The following is a 22,678-nucleotide window of genomic DNA, read 5'->3' as shown; positions in this document are numbered from 1 at the left end:
ACCAGCAGTGTATGAGTGTACCTTTCTCCCCACATCCTCGCCAACACCTGTTGTTGCTCATATTCTTGATAATCGCCATTCTAATTGGGGTGAGATGGAACCTTAGGGTGGTTTTGATTTGCATTTCTCTTATTACTAGAGATGTTGAACATTTTTCCATATGTTTGTTGATTGCTTGTAGATCTTCTTCTGTGAAGTGTCTATTCATTTCCTTAGCCCATTTGTTGACTGGACTGTTTGAATTCTTGGAGTAGAGTTTTTTGAGTTCTTTATAGATTCTGGAGATTAGTGCTCTATCTGAAGTATGATTGGCAAAGATATTCTCCCACTCTGTAGGCTCTTTCTTCGCATTGTTGATAGTTTCCTTTGCTGAGAGAAAGCTTTTTAGTTTGAATCTATCCCAGTGGTTGATTCTAGCTTTTATTTCTTGTGCTATGGGAGTCCTGTTAAGGAAGTCTGGTCCTAGACCAACAAGATGAAGATTTGGACCTACTTTTTCTTCTATAATCTGCAGGGTCTCTGGTCTGATTCCGAGGTCCTTAATCCATTTGAGTTTAGTTTCGTGCATGGTGAGAGATATGGGTTTAGTTCATTCTGTTGCATATGGATTTCCAATTCTCCCAGCACCATTTGTTGAAGAGGCTATCTTTCTCCATTGCATATTTTGGCCCCCTTGTCTAGTATGAGAAAATTGTATTTATTTGGGTTGTGTCCGTGTCCTCTATTCTGTACCATTGATCTACCTTCTATTTTGGTACCAATACCATGCCGTTTTTGTTACTATTGCTTTGTAGTAGAGTTGAAGATCTGGTATTGCAATACCCCCTGTTTCACTCTTCCTGCTAAGGATTGCTTTAGCTATTCTGGGTTTCTTATTCTTCCAGATGAATTTCATAATTGCCTGCTCTATTTCTGTAAGGTACGTCATTGGGATTTTAATTGGAATTGCATTGAATTTGTATAGCACTTTAGGTAGTATGGCCATTTTGACAATATTAATTCTTCCTATCCAAGAACATGGAAGATCTTTCCATCTTCTAAGGTGTTCTTTAATTTCTTTCTTTAGTGTTGGATAGTTCTCATTGTAGAGGTCTTTCACCTCTTTTGTGAGATTGATTCCCAAGTATTTTATTTTTTTCGAGGCTATTGTGAATGGGGTAGTTTTCCTAATTTCTCTTTCTGAAGATTCATCACTTATGTATAAAAATGCGTTGGATTTATGGGCATTGATCTTGTAACCTGCTACTTTACTGAAATCACTTATGAGTTCTAAGAGTTTTCTGGTGGAATTTCCAGGTTCCTCTAAATATATAATCATGTCATCAGCGAACAGGGATAGTTTGAGTTCTTCTTTTCCAATTCGTATCCCTTTAATTTCTTTGTTTTGTCTAATTGCTCTGGCCAGAGTCTCAAGAACGATGTTGAATAGAAGTGGTGAAAGAGGACATCCCTGCCTTGTTCCAGTTTTTAGGGGGAATGCTTTCAGCTTTTCACCATTTAGAATGATATTAGCCATGGGCTTAGCATAAATGGCCTTTACAATATTAAGGAATGTTCCCACTATCCCTATTTGTTCTAGTGTTTTGAGCATGAAGGGGTGCTGTATTTTATCAAATGCTTTTTCTGCGTCTATTGAAATAATCATGTGATTCTTGACTTTAAGTCTATTAATATGGTGAATTATGTTTATTGATTTCCTGATGTTGAACCAACCTTGCATCCCTGGGATGAAACCCACTTGATCATGGTGCACTATCTTTTTAATATGTTTTTGTATGCGATTTGCTAAAATTTTGTTGAGAATTTTTGCGTCGATGTTCATTAAGGATATTGGTCTGAAATTTTCTTTCCTTGATGAGTCTCTGTCTGGTTTAGGTATCAGTGTGATATTAGCTTCATAGAATGAGTTTGGGAGGGTTCCCTCCTCTTCTATTTTATGGAATACTTTGAGAAGTATTGGAATGAGCTCTTCCTTAAAGGTTTTGTAGAACTCGGCTGAGAACCCATCTGGTCCCGGACTTTTCTTTGTTGGTAGGCTTTTGATGACTTCTTCTATTTCAGTACTTGAAATTGGTCTATTTAAATTGTTTATGTCCTCCTCATTCAGTTTAGGCAATTCATATGTCTCTAGAAACCTGTTGATGTCTTCGAAATTTTCTATTTTGTTGGAGTATAGATTTTCAAAATAGCTTCTAATTATGTTTTGTATTTCCATCCTGTCTGTAGTGATATTTCCTTGTTCATTCCGAATTTTAGTGATTTGGGTTTTCTCTCGTCTTCTCTTTGTTAGTGTGGCTAAAGGTTTATCAATTTTGTTTATTTTTCGAAGAACCAACTATTTATTTTGTCAATTTTTTGTATTGTTTCTTTTGTTTCAATTTCATTGATTTCAGCTCTGAGTTTAACAATTTCCTGTCTTCTACTACTTTGGTTCTGTTCTGTTCTTCTTTTCTAAGGCTTTGAGCTGTAGTGTTAGGTTGTTTATTTGTTGAGTTTTACTTCTTTTATTAAATGCGCTCCATGAAATAAATTTCCCTCTAAGTACTGCTTTCATAGTGTCCCAGAGGTTTTAATATGATGTTTCTTTGTTCTCATTTACCTCTAAGAATTTTTTAATTTCCTTCTTAATATCTTCTGTTATCCATTCATCATATAATAGCATATTGTTTAACCTCCAGATGTTGGAATAGTTTCTGTGTTTTACTCTTTCATTTATTTCTAACTTCAATCCATTATGATCTGATAGAATACATGCTAGTGTCTCTATCTTCTTGTATTTGCTAACATTAGCTTTGTGGCATAATATATGGTCTATTTTAGAGAAGGATCCATGTGCTGCTGAGAAGAAAGTGTATTCACTCTTGGTTGGATGGAATATTCTATAAATGTCCGTTAAGTCTAAATTATTGATTGTGTTGTTGAGATCTATGGTTTCTTTGCTCAATTTTTGTCTGGAAGATCTGTCCAGTGGTGAGAGCGGCGTGTTAAAATCACCTAGTATTATTGTGTTGTGGTCTATTTGGTTTCTGAAATTGAGAAGGATTTGTTTGACATACATAGATGAGCCACTGTTTGGGGCATAGATGTTTATGATTGTTATATCTTGCTGATTTATGCTTCCCTTAAGCAGTATGAAATAACCTTCTTTATCCCTTCTGACTAACTTTGGCTTGAAGTCCACATTATCGGAAATGAGGATGGATACTCCAGCTTTTTTGCTGAGTCCATGTGCATGGTATGTTTTTCCCCATCCTTTCACCTTTAATCTATGGGTATCTTTTTCTATGAGGTGAGTCTCTTGCAGGCAACATATTGTTGGATCTTTCTTTTTAATCCAGTCTGCCAGTCTATGTCTTTTGATTGATGAATTCAGGCCATTAACGTTCAGGGTTATTATAGAGAAATGATTTGGTTTCCCGGTCATTTGGTTCATTTTAAAATTTTGTTTATTTATTTGTTTGACACAACTTGTTTCCTCCTTTATTTGACAATTCCTTTAGGATAATTCCTCCCTTTGCTGATTTGCTTCTTTGTTTTTCATCTCTTCCTCATGGAATATTTTGTTGAGAATGTTCTGTAATGCTGGCTTTCTTTTTGTAAATTCTTTTAGCTTTTGTTTATCATGGAAGGATTTTATTTCATCGTCAAATTTGAAGGTAAGTTTTGCTGGGTATAAGATTCTTGGTTGGCATCCATTTTCTTTCAGGGCTTGAAAAATGTTGTTCCAGGACCTTCTAGCTTTTAGGGTCTGGATTGAAAAATCTGCTGATATGCGTATTGGTTTCCCCCTGAATGTAATTTGGTTCTTTTCTCTCACAGCCTTTAAAATTCTGTCTTTATTTTGTATGTTAGGTATTTTCATTATAATGTGCCTTGGTGTGGGTCTGTTGTAATTTTGTGTATTTGGAGTCCTGTAAGCCTCTTGAACTTGATTTTCCATTTCATTCTTCAGATTTGGGAAATTTTCTGATATTATTTCATTGAATAGGTTGTTCATTCCTTTGGCTTGTTTCTCTAGGCCTTCCTCAATCCCAATAATTCTTAAATTTGGCCTTTTCATGATATCCCATAGTTCTTGTAGATTCTGTTCATGATTTCTTACCATCTTCTCTGTTTGTTCAGCTTTGTTTTCAAGGTTAAATATTTTGTCTTCAATGTCTGAGGCTCTGTCTTCCAGGTGTTCTATCCTATTGGATATGCTTTCTATGGAGTTCTTAATTTGGTTTATTGTTTCCTTCATGTCAAGGATTTCTGTTTGGTTTTTTTTTCAATATCTCTAACTCTTTATTGAAATGATCTTTTTCTTCCTGTATTTGCTCTTTTAACTGTCGATTGGTGCGATCAATCAATGCTTGCATTTGCTCTTTCATCTCATCATTCAATGCTTGCATTTGCTCTTTCATCTCCTCGTTTGCTTCTCTGATCATTTTAATTATGTACATTCTGAACTCCTTTTCTGTCATTTCTTCTGCCATGCTGTCATTGGGTTTTATTGATGTAACATCTAGATTTGTTTGCAGCATTTTCTTTCCTTGTTTTCTCATGTTGTTCAGATATCAGTGGACCGCTGAGATATTGCAGATTTCCTCTGTTGATTTACAATGACCCTGAAGATTTCTATATATATCCCCTCTTAGCCTTCAGTAGGCTGAAGTCTTGGAGGAGGTTGATAATGCGGTGCTCCACAAGGAAGCTGCCTCTCTAGGAGTGGTGGCCTTCAGGTGGGGTATATTTCCTGCTAGTGGGCAGAGGTGCCTCCACTTGTTGACCAATGGTCTTCCAAAGGGGACCTAGGCTGTGGGCTGAGGCAAGGCCTGTTTGGGCCTGAGCCTCTGGTTTTACCGTCCTTGTGGGAAACCTCACCCAGCAGGGAAGACTCACCCGGTGGGGAGGTCTCGCTGGTCAGTTTCCTCCTAGAGGTTCCCCTCAATTTACATCTACTGCCTGGGCTGGGCTGCCTTCCTCTGCAAAGTTTCCAGGGGCCCGGCCCTACCTCCTGGGCCTGGGAGCCTCACCCTTCGCAGATGAATCTCCTTAGGCTGCCCCTCCTCAGAGAATTTGCCCATAGGCCTGGAACCTTCGCTCCGCCCTAAGCCTGTCTCTGTGCGGCTCTTCCACCCAGAAGCCTCCTAGATCCTGGGACCCTGTTCTGCACCTAATCGCCTGGCTGCGTGGCCCCTCCTCTGAGCAGCCACCTGTGGCCCCGAACAATCGCTCTGAGTCCCAGAGACCCGCCACAGGCCTCTTCCTCCAGACAGCTGCCCAGTATGCCGGTGCGGTCACTAGGAGTCCAAGAAACTCACTTCGTGCCTCCTCCCCACCAACCACCCGTAGCCCGGGGCAATCAATCACTCCGAGTCGAAGTGACCCTGCCCGTTCCTCCTCCTTCTCCAGATAACCCCCCGGGTGTTCAGGAGCAGTCCCTCTGAGTGGCTCTGAATCCACGTGACCCGCTGCACGGGTCCTCTGGGCCACCGCCCGGAGCTCTGGTGTGGTCCCTCAAGACCAAGCGTCCCACCACGCTTCTCCTCCAGGCAGCCCCCCTGTGTTCAGGAGCTGTCACTTTAAGACCAAATAACTCACCACTCGCCTTCTCCTCTGAGCAGCCGCCTGGAGCGCTAATGCAGTCACTGCGAGTCCAAAGGACCCGCCGCGCTCCTTCTCCTCCTTCTCCTACTCCTCCGGGCAGGCCCCGGGGTTCAGAAGTGGTCAGGGTCCAAACAGCTCGCCACGCAGCCCCTTCTCTGGCAACCGCCTGTAGTTCCCGTATAGTCGCCCGAATCCAAGCGGCTGCTCCTCTTCCTCCTCGTCCTCAGGGCAGGCCCCGGGGTTCAGAAGCGTCGTTCTGATTCCAAACAGCTCGCCGCGCGGCTTCTCCTCTGGCAACCGCCTGCAGCTCTGGCGCAGTCTCTCCGAATCCAAGTGGCCACGCTCCTCTCCTCCTCCTCAGGGCAGGCCCTGGTGTCCTGAGTCCACACAGTTCTCCCCGCCTCTCCTCCCCCGGGCAGCCGCCGGAGCCCCAGGGGCTGCTCCGAGTCCTGGATAAATTCTTGACACATATAATTTACCATAATTAAACCATGTGGCCATTGAAAACCTAATGAGATCATTTATGAGTAATTAGACTGTATGAGCAACAAAAACAAAAAATATCTCCCAAATAAGAAAAATCATGAATTTATGGTTTCACGGCTAAATTTTATAATTTTTTAAAAGAAGAACTAATACCAATCTTCTCAAATTATTCCAAAAAATTGACAGGAAGGGATCTTTCCAAAATCATTCTTTGAAGCCAGCATTATCCTAATACCAAAATCTGACAAAAAACACAACACAAAAGGAAAACTACAGACAAATATCCCTAATGAATAAAACTGCAAAAATTTTCATTAAAGTAATAGCAAACTGAATTCAATATCACACGAAAATGATATATACCATAATCAAGCTAGATGTATCCCAGGGATGTAGAGATGTTTCAACATACATAAATCAATAAACATAATAAGTCACATCAAAAGAATAAAGAACAAAAAAAATGATTATCTTATTATGTTCAGGAAAAGCATTTTATAAAATGCAACATCCCATCATAAAAATCCCTCAACAAATTAGAAATAGAAGGAACATACCTCAACACAATGAAATCTATATAAAACCAAAGCCAACATCATTCTGAATAGGAAAAAAATGAAAGCAATTTTTCTTAAATCTGGTACAAGACAAAGATATTCCATTTACCACAGCTATTCAACATAATACTGTAAGCTTTAATGAGAGCAATTTGGTAAGAAAAAAAATCAGGGGAGGCCATCCAAATAAGAGAGAAGAAAGTCAAATTATCATATTTACAGATGACATGATTTTATATACAGAAAAACCTACAATCCACTAATAAATTTAGGAAATTGCAGTATCCAAAATCAACATTAAAATCAGTAGAATTTGTATGTACATTAATTATCTTGCTGAAAGAGAAATTAAGAAAGCAAACCCATTCACAATAGCTACAAAAGAACTAGAAATAATTGTAATCAAGACAATAATCTTTACAATGAAAATTACAAAGCAGTGATGAAGGAAAGATACCAAAAAATGGAAAAATATTCCATGTTCATGGATTGGAAGAACAAATATTGTTAAAATATCTACAAAACAATTTATAGATTCAGTGCAATCACCATCAAAAAATCAATGGTATTCTTCAAAGATGTAGAAAACAATAATCCAAAGGAACACAAAAGACCCTGAATAGTCAAAGCAATCTTGAACAAAAGAACAACCTGAAATCCCAATACCTGAATTCAAAACATACTTAAAAGCTGTAATACTCAAAACATGTGGTCCTGGCATAAAAACTACACACAGACCAATAGAAAAGAATAGAGATCCTCTTCCCAAAGAAAGGGAGAAACTAATTCCACTTGGGAAATTCCAGAGAAAATTCACACACAAAAAAATGGAAATACTAAGTAGACATCATAAATGTGGGTGTAAGCTTTAAGAGAGCTCTTAGTTACTTGTAAATATTATTGTAAAAAGTACCATCAACTTTGTACATTTTGGAATCCAGTGTGATATGAAGCACTAAAAATGTGTAATTATCTGAATATTAAAGATGATACACATTTAAACCAATTCAACTAGAGTCCAACTGCAGTTCTAAATTGATGTCATAAATATCTAGATTTCCTCTTTTCCATAAAAAATGTACAATGGCAAAACAAATATGTTCTCCAAAAAGTCCAATTTATACTTACTAAAGTCATTGGGGTATCAAAATATATAAGAGCAAGTTATAACAAAAAAGCCTAGTAATTTATCAGCCTAAAAGTTCAAAAGCAACTTCAAAGAAGGAAAGTATGAAAGATAAATATTTGTTCAAAAAGTTTTCAATTATCATGTTAAGAAGACAAGAAAAGAATTACTGACTCATTTCTCAACCTAAAAGTTACTTTGTAATGCAGTGTATGTATTAGTGTGAAATTTCAGACAATATGTCAATAAACATCATTAAACCTATAAATGTTTTCTATTAACACTGAAAATAATTTTCTAGGGGCTGGGGAGATAGCTCAGTTGGTAAAGTGCTTGCCTTATAAGCACAGGTCCCCGGGTTCAATCCCCATCACCCAAAAAAAAAAAAAAAAAAAAAGAAAAGAAAATAATTTTCTATAATAAATGACTATGGTGAAGTATAAATATAAATATCACATTAGATTTATAATGAGAGTATTATTTATGAAGTGCACATCACAAGATGAAAAATTATATCATTAGATGTGCTGGCATTTATTGTTTTGGAGTAGTATTAAAAGAAAATTTTTGGCTAAAGATCTATTGTATCATAACTTTGTCCAATACAAAGCAGTTCTCCATTTGCAGGACTTGCCTTCCATTACCAGTCCAGGCCCTAAACTTTATAAATATCCTCCCTTGACTTCTGCTTACTGAAACACTTGGAAGACTTTCACCTGTTCCTGCTTTCTGAAGTTAAGTCTATTCAATTAGTTTGTTTAATCAGCAGGTATTAGAGATCATCATTTACAGGAATCAATGGTCAACAATTAAAACGTCAACTTTTTGATTATTCACTCTTTTTCTTTTTTTATTATGTTATAATCTATAAATGACAGACACTGAAAATAACCTAGATTATGAAATTTAAATAAGTTGAAAATATATATTCAATAAAAATAGGTTTGTTATTAACTCCAAAAGAACATCTATTTTATTCTGCACTCAGAATTAACCTTTTAAATTAATTGTTTAAAAACACTGTTAAATATTCAATTCTCAATAGTTAGTACAGCAGAAATAAAGGACTTATTTCATCCTAACTCAAAAGAATAACAAAGACCTATTGCAAACACATATTCTAAAATACAGACCTCCTTCTTACAATTAGAAGTCTCAAAACTTAAGAGACATTAATTTATTACAATCTAAAGTGTAGTATTCACAGTTATTAAAATATAATAAAACATCAATACTCAACTTTATTGAATCCTCAGGGCTTTCTTCTAAGCCCTTTAATAAGCTCATGATTTCAATAAATATTAGGAAATGATAATATATCTGTAACTAATTTTAAAATTTGTAGAAATATAAATAAATCATATATAAATGCTACAGAGGCCATTCAAAGATACATATTATTAAACTCAAATAATTCTCCAATAATTCTTTTTAAAACGTCAAAATATAACTTGAAAAAGTCTTCCTGGAGCAAAACCCTTTGATTAGCCATTAATATGAATAAAACTTATAGGAAGAACTTAATGTATACATTTTCAGTACTCTGTAGAAATCATTCTATTCTTCTGTCACTGCTAATAGTGATATATCATTGACAAACCTCATATGATGTTGGCCCAGGAGTAATCTCTTTGGTATCTTCAAACCTTTTCGATGCTTTAACAAATAAGGGTATGGGGCAAGATCTCCTTAAAACAGGATTGTATGCTGCAGGCCCTAGAGAAAAGGAAACACAAAAATCATAATAAAGTATTTATTAAAATTATTGATTTGGGTCATATGGATGTTATTCTTAGGTTTTTACCTTATATAAAAATGAACAGTGGCTATGAAAAGAGTAATACTGTAACAACAGTAAGAAAACACATAAAGAAGATAGTACTATAGGAATATTATAATTTGGGTTATAGTTATTTTGGAAAAAATATGACATGATATCCCAAATAGTAATGTTCAGAAGACTACTGGAGATTGTTTGAAAAGCTTTGCAGGAAAGATGGTCTGGAGAAAAAGAATGCAGCTAGTTGCTTAGGGGCATGTTTGAAGTTTTAGTAAATTAAAGAGTAGGAAAGAAAAAAATCAAATAAACGAAGACTGAAATTTTCAGGGCTACATATAAGAAAGGAGGAGAGGAGTCAAAGAGGAAGATAATGCAGTGAATAGAATCTGGCTAGTACAACTTCACAGAAACAAAATAGGAAGAATTTATATTTTCTCCATTCATAGTTTAACCAACATTCATTGAGTCACTGTCATATGCCAACCCTGGTATTTTGAGAGAGTGTGAGAGGTCTACCAAACCCAAGGTTTCAAGAAGAGAAAAGAGTTCATAAGAAGAAGTGTCTTCAGTATAGAGCATATGGAATACTGTATTTCACCACATAATTATTGCTGCCACACAATTACCATGCTCTATTTTTTCAGTCTAAAAATTGGTTTATAACCTTTCATTGCATATTTGTCTCATGGTATAATTCTGAACCTCATGCTGCTTAAAAGATAAACAGAGCAGCAGCATATTTACCAGTGGCATATGGATGCACATTTGTCTTCTCACCCACTAGGTGCCTAGAATTCTCAGTACATGTGCACTGTCAGTATATTTCAAAAAGCCAACTTGAGTGGTTTGTTTAGGGCACTGGAGTAGTAACAGCAAACACATCTTTTATAAGTGGCACTGAGGATGGCACATCAGATAATGAAACTAATGATAGCAGTACAGGATCTTCAGACACAGAAGATTAAATTTTGTAAGTCCATACTTTTCAGCACTGTAGTAAATTTTCTCAAGTGTAATATTTTGGCTATGATTCACAAATCAATAAAAATTAATGCGTTAACTTTTATTCCACAAGGGGGAAATCCTTGCTAAACTGTCACAAAAAAATGATGTGTGCCAATTTGGACTACTCAATTTTAATATACATTCATACATAAGACTGTTTAGTAATAAATGATTTTAAAGTAATACTAGCACAGTTCAAAAAAATATAAGCTTCACATAATGGTCGTATCCCACCTTTTTTGCAAAATAAAAAACGTTGGCATAATACCTACAATAACATGGTGAAATATGGTATAACTATAGAAGAGTAGCAATGAGTGATTAAATAAAGGGAAATTCAAGAGACACTATATGAAGAGAGAAAATACAAACTTTGGGCACATATATTGACAATGAATACAAATAGTGAAGCAGTGGAGTAGATATAATGATACTAATGGAATACAAAATGAATGCCTCTCTAATTGCAATTCAAAGCTACCTACTCTAAGAATACATTGCTGTTGTTACTTAAAATCTAAAATATGTTAGAATTAGTAGATTCATATAAATCATTTTAATGGTTTTTCTTCATTAACATAGGAAATTTCAAAATTTTATTTATTTTTTTAATTTATTTTATTGTGAACAAACGGGGTACAACTTGTTTCTCTGGTTATATGTGAAGTAGAGGCATACCATTTGTGTAATCACACATTTACATAGGGTAATGGTGTTTGATTCATTCTGTTATTTTTTCCTTCCCCCCAACCCTCCCACCCCTCTTTTCCCTCTATACAGTCCCTCCTTCCTCCATTCTTGCTCCCTCCCTAACCCTAACTCTCACCCTAACACTAACCCCTCCCACCCCCCATTATGTGTCATCATCCACTTATCAGCAAGATCATTCATCCTTTGGTTTTTTGAGATTGGCTTATCTCACTTAGCATGATATTCTCCAATTTCATCCATTTGCCTGCAAATGCCATAATTTTATCATTCTTTATGGCTGAGTAATATTCCATTGTGTGTGTGTGTGTGTGTGTGTGTGTGTGTGTGTGTGTGTGTGTGTGTATCTCACAGTTTCTTTATCCATTCATCTATTGAAGGGCATCTAGGTTGGTTCCACAATCTAGCTATGGTGAATTGAGCAGCTATGAACATTGATGTGGCTGTATCTCTGTAGTATGCTGATTTTAAGTTCTTTGGGTATAGGCCAAGAAGTGGGATAGCTGGGTCAAATGATGGTTCCATTCCAAGTTTTCTAAGGAATCTCCACACTGCTTTCCAGAGTGGCTGCACTAATTTGCAACCCCACCAGCAATGTATGAGTGTACCTTTTTCCCCACATCCTTGTCAACACCTATTGTTGCTAGTATTCTTGATAATTGCCATTCTAATTGGGTTGAGATAGAATCTTAGGGTAGTTTTGATTTGCATTTCTCTTATTACTAGAGATGTTGAATATTTTTTCATGTATCTGTTGTTTGCTTGTAGATCTTTTTCTGTGAAGTGTCTGCTCATTTCCTTAGCCCATTTGTTGATTGGGTTATTTGTATTCTTGGTGTAGAGTTTTATGAGTTCTTTATATATTCTGGAAATTAGTGCTCTATCTGAAGTACGAGTGGCTTCAGATAGAGCACTAATTTCAAAATTGTAAATAGAAGATAACATTGAGGCTCTAGCATAATCATTCTAATATAATTTAAAATAATGGTCTAGATATTCAAAGGTATAAAATCCTTGTAAAAAGCTAATGCATTTTGATCTATCTGAAAAGAAACTGTGTGTGTGTATGTGTGTGTGTGTGTGTGTGTCTTTACAGATTTTCATTCTCAACCTAATTTTTCATGGAAAAATGTATCCATTACTGCAATACCCAGAAAAGACACAAATTATCATCATAAATTGAATGTATAATTCCACAGTCAGTTAATTGAAATTTTCAACAATAACTATAATGATTTATAAAGGTTAATGCAACAGGTAAGTCTATTATCCAAACACTATTGTAATGGTAAGTTTCATTTTCAATTATGAAGAAATATAATCTACCCTCTGCCCTTCCCATCATGCTATAGCAATTGATAAATATGTACATTGATGGTTATAACTTATTAAAACCAAAGAAATTATTCAAATGTTGTCATAGTGGATTTCTTTGTATTGAAATTCCTTTGAGGAGCATTAAGTGAAGCAAAACTTCTTTTAATATTCATCTTGCTACATTTTAACACTTAGCTTGCTTTAAGCTATAGAGTATTTAAAAAGGTTTACTTTGCTTAATCTTAAAACATATTTTCAATTACATATTCTACTGCTTATGTGATACAGGTCAGAGACTTACATTGCTTCACCAGCTCTGATTCACAGCTGGATTATGCAGAATCTATCTCCTATTTATATACCAAAATACCACATTTTAATCACAGGCCATAGAAGAAGAAAACTTCTCATTCTAAATCAAACACCTATGAAAAGTCTGCCTGATTCATGACTAGTACATAATAGGAAATTCAAAAGCAGGTGATTCTTATAATTACATATTTTCCAGCCCTATGGCAACTCAGTCTCTATGAAATGTCAACCAATGCTACAGGGCAAAAATAGAAGGGAAAGGGAATAATGAGTAATTTAAAATAAAAATCTATGCTTCTGGCCCTTCAGTATGACCGTTTTGGTACACTATAGTGGACTCCAAAACAACTTCTATAAAACTTCAAAACCTCAAATTAAAAAAAAAAAAAATCACTGTCTTCATGAGCTAAAATTTATAAATCATGCATTCATTTTTACTTATGAATATTGAGTCCATTTTTCATGTGATGGTAACAGAAAGTGACTGAAAGTGAATATCCTCTATATGAGTATATATTTACAAATTAAAAAACATTTAGAAAATTGTTTGTTGAAATGGCATGCCTTTGAAATGCCATACAGAGAGATTATATTTTTATAGAACACATTTTTCTCACTGATTTTATTTTTCAGCTTTACAAATAAGGTAACAGCAAAGACAAAAGGTTAGTTTACAAAGAAATGTTATAAAGTCAGACAGAGACTTTAGATTTGAAGCTCTTCTACTGCTTCTAAGACTTAATTTGATTAAATGGTACTTCAGATTATTACCACTGAATTACAGAATCTATGAAATTGAGATTACAGGTAATCAGGAAAAAAGATTTCCCATATTACATAAAATTTTCAAGCAAATTTTTCATGTATTTACCATCCCATTAACTTCTCTGTCCAAAAACAAAATGGTATTATATATTTTTATAAAATAGAAAACTTTAAATATTTAAGGATACTCCTTTAAATATTTAAGGATGGTATCTTAGTTACTACAGGGTATCCAGGAATTGTTGCCAACACCATCCCTAGGAAATGGAATATTATAATACACTCCAAACTAAGTAGACTGAGAAATGAAACTATTGGAGTCTACCTAAATCATGCACCTGTTAAGGTGTGTGTTCCTAGCACTGATTCAGCAATAGGGCTGTCACTGTTATAAAACATAAACACAAATTCCATGGATTTGGCTTGATTTAACTATCTCTTCAGACAGCAATGTCTGTTTGTGTATTTCTAAGTACATAATTATAAAAAAATGCGCATCCATAGCCCTGTCAAATGAAGTCTTTGAACTGCTGCTATAGAAAAAGATAATTTTACTCTCCAATAACATGAATACATTGTAAGTAAATTTGAATGAATTTCACTAGTCTTAAAAATGTAGGTTTAACACAGTTTTGTATGAATTATAAAGAACCAACTGGAAGACTAATAACCTAAAATCAATTTGTGTTTACAGAAAAGTAAATAAGTAACACATGAACGATTTTTATTAATGAATGAACAAAGTTATCAAATAACCTAAAATTGTCTTCAAACTAAATAAAATAACAAAATTAGCTTATAATAGTAGCAAGTTTTTATTTCATATCTGAAATGTCACTTTGGTTTTATACTCTATTGTTAACATTTTATAATTTTGAAACTGAATGCCAATAAACTCATCTAAATAAAAAGTCAGGTAAGTCCCAATACACATTCAAAGTTCTCTTAGATCACCATCATTATTTTAGCACTGAATTAAGACTCAATTAATAGAGCATTCCCTTACTGGCACCTATCTCTGAAAATGTTATACGTAAAAATCAGGGTAATGCTATATGTCTTTATAGGATATGTCACATCACAGAGCAAGCTACATAAGTTCTTTAAATGCAAAGCTTAGTTTATTTTTTAAGTAATCAAAACATTTGCTTAATATTAAATCAAACTAAATTGTTTAAGAAAGTTACAGTAAATGAGCTATGATTTGAAGCAAACATTAAAGGAAATGACTAATTTTTACCATTTAAATTGTGACTACTTGACATTTTCTCAACTTGTTAAAAATTGTGAATCTCCTAAGTATGTTTGGATTTGAATATGTTAACATCTTTTTTGGATAGGCCTTACAGAATAAGGCTAGAATCACGGAGTTTACAGTTAATCTGAAAGGAGCCTACATGATTTATTTAGTGATAAGCCAAGGTTAAGATGCCATTTGTAACTTAAATTAACAGATTCTGCATCCTAAAACAAGTACAATTTATAAATGAAAGAAATAAGAAGGGTTTTCATGCTTAAATGTTGTCGTTCATTAAATGTTTACATTCATCAGAGATTAAAGAATAGGTTAACCATTGAATATCTCAGAAAGCTTGTGTTTCTTTTTAATAAGCCTAAATCTATTTACACATATAAATCTAAATAAGATTTTTTTCTTCACTCTGTACTTTCTGTTTACTCTGATCCTGTGGGCATATAATGTAAATATTTTCTAATATAATGCCATGCCTTCTTGGAATAATATACAACAGACTGAGAATTCAGCAGGATTCTTCCCTTTCAAGGCTTCTCATAGCCTACCACTGGTTAAATTCAATCAACAATAAGATTGGAATTTTTTATATTAATGACTACTTCCAAATAGTTAAGGTTTTCTACATCTGGTTTCATACCTACAACCCTTAGAGATTCTTCATTATCCTTAAATAGCTTTGAGCATGTTAGCCACTGACCTCTGGCTGTGTTACATGGTTTGAAATATTAGGGGAAAAAAAGATTGTATGTACTACCACATATTTCAAATTAATCTTCCTCAAAGTGTGGCTTATAGGCAAAGGCATCATCATCATCCCAATTAGTGTAAAAAGTAGATTCCTGCAAGAATGGAGGGAGGAGGGACTGTGTAGAGGGAAAAGAGGGGTGGGAGGGGTGGGGGAGAAGGAAAAAATAACAGAATGAATCAAATATCATTACCCTATGTAAATGTATGATTACACAAATGGTATGCTGTTACTCCATGTACAAACAGAAACAACATGTATCCCATTTGTTTACAATAAAAATAAAGTAAAAAAAGTAAAAGTAGATTCTTTAGGTTCTGGCCAAAATAATAAATAATATTCTCTGAAAGTTGGACCAAGAAAATAAAAGTTCAATAAAACTCGTTGCTTTAGGCTTTGAAACTACAAAAATTTAGTACATTGCTGTTCTCAAGTATATTTAAATGTTAAATTCTTTTTTCTCTTCAAATAATTTCAAGAACAAGTAATCCTGAAATTCTTGATGAGACTATAATTTAATCTAGAATGTTATCAGAATCTCTCACGTCTCTGTGCCTACCTATCACAACAACAAATGCTGAAATGACTGAATCAGGGAAGAGTCAATTTAAGAATTACCTTCATGTAATTTTAAACATGCTAACCATCCTCTTTCATTTTACTTTATTTTCAGTAATAGGTGATATAGCACATAAATGTTTACAAATATGTTTAGAATAATGGTTACTTGAGAGGAAAGATTAATTAGTGGGAGATTGGTTTTATGAAGATAAGAGATCTGCTTTTTAGTGTATATCCTTTAACATAGTATACATTTTGTCCTGAGAATATTGTACCATTTCCATCTTGTTCCTAGATAATTAACTGTCCAAATTTATAAAACTTATTTCGTGATCATGGAAGTTATCATTCTTTCAAAAACAAATATATTCTTATTTGCTATTTTACTTTAGCCTATTATTTTCCAGAATAAATCTTAAACTTAAATTTAAGTTCAAGTTCTCTTCACTTATCCATGTGCTGTGACCTTGATAAATTCTCTAAACCTACCTAAGCTTTAGTTTCCTCCCTTTGTAAAAGAGGGATAAAATAGCCCAGAGAAGTTAAGTAATTTTGCAAAGATACATAATAAGAACAAAATCATTCAAGTACTTTTAATCCTTGGAACATCCCTAAAAAGAGGAAGGTGAAAAATATTAATTAAATTTTATAGGAAACAAAATTTTTAAATAGCAGAGTTGTGACTTTGTGATTTTTAACAGCACTTTTCACTACTTCACACTGCTACTTAATCTTTACCACCTCCAAAAACATCAAATACACTAAACAAACATCAGATTAATTAAAAAAGAATATTAGGCTTCAATCTGAACATAATATTTTCCTAACAGCTAAATTGGGTATAGGAGATGGAATTGACTGGAGTCTAGTTGATAAATTCAAGGATTTTGTTCCTAGATAATTAACTCATTAGCATAACCAAAAGCAGATTTAATTTTTCTTTTATATCTATATTCTAAATTATAAAGGTATAAACAAATTTAAGAGAAACACAAATGTCATAATCCTAAAGATCAAGTTGTCTTCAAATCTCCATATTGACTGCCTACTTGGTGTCAAGGTTGCTGCACACTGCACACTGCTTGTTCTAAATAACCATTTTTTAAACACCTAAGCTTAAATGTTATCTTCCTAGAATACAATAGTACTACATCCCATCTTTTGGTGGAGGCTGCCTCTCTGTGGCAGAATGCAACCTGTCATGTTCTCTAAGGTACAATTTTCTCTCTCTCTTTTTTTTTTTTTTTTAAACTGGGAAGGAAACATCTGCATGGGACTCAAAAATACGTTGATTTAAATACAATATTTTTACTGCTTCTTTCAGGATCTATTTTTTGGCTTCATGTTTGAAGAGGTCTTTGAACCCGAAGGAACAGTCTCACTCACTTGGGTAAGCATATACATCAAGAGGTAAAAATACTCTTTCTATAAGTAACAGAAATAAAGTAAAATACAATTGCTCAAATAGAATGGTCTTGTGTACTGTCTGTTTTGAAAGCTGAAGTCATTATTCACTTTACACTGAGTGACCTCTGCTGGTCAGAAAGACACATATTAATAGATACCATACCTACCAAGAGGCATGTTACCTTAATTTCTGAATTACTTATATATATGTGTCATAAGATGATGCCTGCAATTCACTTACTGCAGAATAATACAGAAATACATATTTCAGACACTAAAAGTCAAGAAGCAAATATCAAATGAATTTTTTTTTAAAAAGTTAATTTTTTTTCCACTGATAATTTTAGTTGAAATGAAAGTGGGCACTGGAGGTCTTATTATAACACTTATTTAGGAAAGAAATACGCTCTGTAATAAAACATTTTAATTTTTTATATTTTTAACCATGTAACAAATGGTAGATTAGCATTTGTAATACTTTGAACTGAAAGAAAACAGATCTCTCCATTATAAGTATATGACTTGTTATATCTCGTAAATAAAGGATTTATTTAATTAAGCAATATAGTCACAGATTTGACATTTACCTTCTCTAAAATGGAATATGCTACATTATCAGAAACAGTCAGAACTAATTAGGACAAGACACCCAGAGGGTGATAGTAAACCTTTTAATAACCAATATCAAGATGTATTTTTTTAACCATAGGTATACCAAAAATCGTGAGTGAGAAAACTGCAGATCCCTTCTCTCCATGATTTTAATGGAAGTCAAGACCTTTGACTTGAAGCACACCAATAAAAACATTAAAGTCGCCTGCAAATATTTTTGATAAGAAAATTATTATAAACCCTGATTGCTAATTATTGCAAAATCTCCTTCCCTTCTTCTTTTTTTTTTTTAACAATGTCCAGGGGGGGAAAAAGAAACATATTTGTTCTCTGCTTCAGCAAATGCTGAAATCTATTTATATGCAAATAAGCTATCCATTATTAGTATGAAAAGAGACTTGTGCATAAAGGGAGAAATAAATTATCACTAGAAGCCATTAATGAAATCTATTTCAAAACATAACATTTTACAAGAGCCCTCACTCATGTAATATTTGTTTAAGCCTTGAGGGGAAATGGTGAGTTCTATACTTAGATGAAGCCTGATACTACATTATTTCCCATGCCAATTTGTTTTATAAAATGCATTTATCCTTTCCAGAGAAAATAAAAAAATAAAAAATAAAAAAAAATAAATAAAAAAAATAAAAATAAAAAATAAAAAAAAAAAAGAAAAAAAAGAAATGACAAATGTAACTCCAGTGAGTCTTTTTAGAGAACTTCATCATTGAAATCAATGTCCCCTATGTTTACTCCCTAATTGCCAGACTTTGGTGGGGAGGTATTTTTGCTCTGTTACAATGTTATTTCTCAAGATTTAAAATATCAGTTGTTTTTATACTTTAATAGTAATGTACAAAGAGGTGAATTTTAAGAAAAAGCATTACCCTTTCTGGGATAAGATGGATATCCATGAGAAGAACAAAGTAAGCCATAATCAATAGGCCTATAAAATAATTTCAAATGACTTATCCCTTTTGAGTTTCTGGTTTTGTTCTTTAGTTCATAAATCTTTTGTTTTGCTCAGATTTGAACTTCTTTTTTTGCAGATTATTCTTCTTTCTGACATCTTCTTATCTTTTTTTTTTTTACTTTTGAGATTATTAGTAAGAAGACTTTCTTCACTTCTTTGACTGCATTGACATTCTCTAAGATTTTTCCCTATAATCTTTTATAGTTTTACCTTTTTACTTATGTGTATAATCCATCTAAATTCCATCTTTTTACATGGTATTTTGTAAAGACATAATCTTTTCCTCTTCAGTAAGTGTGTCGGTATTCCCAGTAGGTCCTACTAAATAAAGTTCTTTACCCACTGATTTGTGGTGACATATTTACAATAAATTGTCTACATATATGCATGCACCTATCTCTGAGGGTATTTTTTTCTGTTTAATAATCCATTTGTCTTCCTTTTGTGTCAAAACTGCAATGATTTTATTAATATAGATTTATCGTGTTTTAATAAATGATATAGGAATTCCTTCACTTCCTATCCCTTCTTAGCTCTTCACATACCTTTATTTGTACATACATTTGAATGTGTTTATCAATTTCTTCAAAAGTCCAAGGGAATCTTATGTGCAATTACATTTACATGTTAAGACAAAGAAAATTGAAATCTTTATTAAATTCCATTGTTTTCAAAAGTGTAGGATAGCCTTCAATTAAACAGATCATTATTTATGTACATTAATAGAATTTAGTTAAGTCCTAGAAACTATTCCAGCAAATGTGAAGAATTTTCTAATTAGTTCTAGTAGTTTCTGGGATTTTAAAACATTGCTATAGCTGGATGCAGTGATGCACACCTGTAATTCAAGCAGCTTGGGAGACTGAAGCAGAAGGATCATGAGTTCAAAGCCAGCCTCAACAACTTACCAAGGCCCTAAGCAACTGAGCAAGGTCTGGGTTCAGTTCCCAGTACAAAATAACAAAACAAAACAAAACAAAAAAATGCTATAAAATATTTTAATCTTCAATTTAAAGTAGTTTTAACTCTTTTCTTCCCATTTTTAATGTTCTTCTGTGGTCTTAAAATATGCTATTCTTCAATATTGATATGAACTACCTACTTTGTTAAGATGGGTAACTGTGGATATCTTCCTTCCTTTAAGAAAAATTGTGTAGGTTTTAGGTTTATAGCCTTTATCAAGTTAAGAAACTTGTGTTCACAATTTTCTGAGTTCTTTTGTGTTTTTATCACAAATAGGTGAATGTAATTAAAAGATTGTCTCTGTAGTTACTTATTGTCTTTCTTTAAAGAGACATTACAGAAAAATGAGAACACTGTAGAATGCACTGCTAGCCAAACTGTTCTTATCTTTGCCATTAGGTGACTTAAACAGTTTGGGATGCAACATTCTTCTACCTTAACATTCCTCACTGTGCTTCATGCTGGCTCTTCAGAAAAAAGAGCATAGGGAAATGAGGATAAGATATTATGGCAGAAAGGCAATCAGGTGTTCTTATTTATCCCAAAGCAAAGTCCACAAATCAATAGATCAATGTCTCTGCCAACCAACATAGATCTGCAAGTCAAAACTGTTGTTAAACAAGGTAACAAGAATTTCACATTTTGAGAGATGAAACAGTTTCTATAGGTAGATGATGATAATGATAGCTTACAATATGAATGTATTTAATGCCACTAAATTGCATAGTTTAAAATAGCTAAGATGGTAAACTTTATATTATGTGTATTTTATCACAATTTTTTAAAAATACAGTTTTAAGTTCCAAATAACTGCATAAGAACATAATGATGCATATATAAAGCTAAGCAAAATGCAGAAAAATGTAAACTGATTCCATTAGTTATAGAAGTAAAATACAAATTATTTTCTATACCAAGAATATTCTACTTTGAGAAGAAAAAAAAGGTCATGACTTTGAAACCACAGAAAGAAAATTAATCTTTGCATTCTACTTACCTCACCATTGAGTAATTTCAAATGTTTGTCTCTGATAGTTTGAAGGAATAAAGCAAAAGTCTATTGCTTTTCTCTAAGTTCTTCTATACAATTTGGTTTGTTAGTGTATGAATGTATCATACACACACACACACACACACACACAATACATACATGTAGACACATATGTAATACAACCAAGTTCACAGATGCCTCCTCCAACTGATTCCTTTCATTCAATCTGCTGTGATGTTTCTTAAGTTTGGTAAGAATTGTGAAAAACCATGCACAATCCTAGTTAAATACCATTTTCATCTCTGTGGTTGGTTTTTAAAACTGCATTTTACAGAGGTAGAAACAGTTTTGAAAGAAGGGATATGCATTCAACTGAAATATTTGAGTCTTTAAATATATTTGAAATTCATAAAGTTATCAGAACAAATGGGTGAAAGTTAGACATAATTATTCATAATTTAATATCTATAGTAAGATACCATTAAAAGGTAAAATTATATAAATATATTAGACATATACCATGTGCATGCATATATAGTTTTATATAATAATGATTTATCACTCATGATTACTAATTAACTTTATTTTTACCTTTTTAATTATTTATATTCCTCAATAAAACTATTTAAAAATTAAAATAAACTGTCATTTATATGAATGTGATCATTGTATACTTAATTTTTCAGCATTAGTTTTATTGTACTTCAATATGTTTGCTATATAAATAGTCTAAAGACAGGGGAAGATGGCAATGTTTATTTATCATTTATCAGACACAACTTCAACTCAAGTTTTTCTAAGCACTGATGCATTATTCCCCCAGGTCTTTTCTACAGATTAAACATTTTCACAGGATGTTAGTTGCTACCAAACATGGTAAAGTATTCTGTGGTCAAATAAACTTGAATTAAACGTAGTTAAAAATAAGTTTCTTTACTGTAGTTCATATAAGAACCTCTGATATGGTAATTCAGACATAAAGAACAAGTACACCAGTGCGAATTTCCAACACATTTGATCATGGACTGCTTTTCTTTCTGTTTGTATGTATGTATGTATGTATGTACGTATGTATTTTTACAATCTTCTCAAAGAATTAGGGTTTGTGTAAAACTAGGAATTACTGGTTCCTAGGATAGGCATATAAGTTACTCAGTTTCTAATGTTTCTACCAATTCTAAAATTTTAATGACGGTCTTAGTTATTACGATGATTAAAAAGCACAAACGAAAGAAAGCAGAGATAAATTACAACAGGCATTCTTCTACTCATCAAAAAATACCAAAGTAAATTAAAGCTAAATAGTTTGCGTCAAACATCCATTTATATCATCTTTGGTTTTGGATATTATGGAACTATACTTTAACTTGCATCATTAGTCATGTTTAGCAAATGCATAGTTACCTATTCAAATAATAGCTTGATCAGTTCAGCACATAATATCTTCAGTTGACCATAAAATATGAACCAAAAAATTTCATCAATAGTGAACAGTACTGTCTATAATTGGCCACAGCTGCAAGGAA

The 22,678-nt window shown here is 33.4% G+C and overlaps 1 long non-coding RNA gene across 1 annotated transcript in view; it reads right to left on the bottom strand.

Moving 5' to 3' along the window:
* The window catches only part of LOC306669722, a 232,754-nt gene extending 223,297 nt beyond the window's left edge, over nucleotides 1-9,457 (bottom strand). The window contains exon 1 of the long non-coding RNA XR_013766215.1: nucleotides 9,359-9,457. This is a non-coding gene — a long non-coding RNA (uncharacterized lncRNA). The remainder of the gene's footprint in view (nucleotides 1-9,358) is intronic.
* Between the last annotated feature and the right edge of the window lie 13,221 nt (nucleotides 9,458-22,678).

The sequence above is a fragment of the Sciurus vulgaris genome (assembly GCF_902686455.1).
Source record: "Sciurus vulgaris genome assembly, chromosome: 9".
Lineage (NCBI taxonomy): Eukaryota > Metazoa > Chordata > Mammalia > Rodentia > Sciuridae > Sciurus > Sciurus vulgaris.
This window is presented reverse-complemented; position numbering and strand designations above follow the sequence as displayed.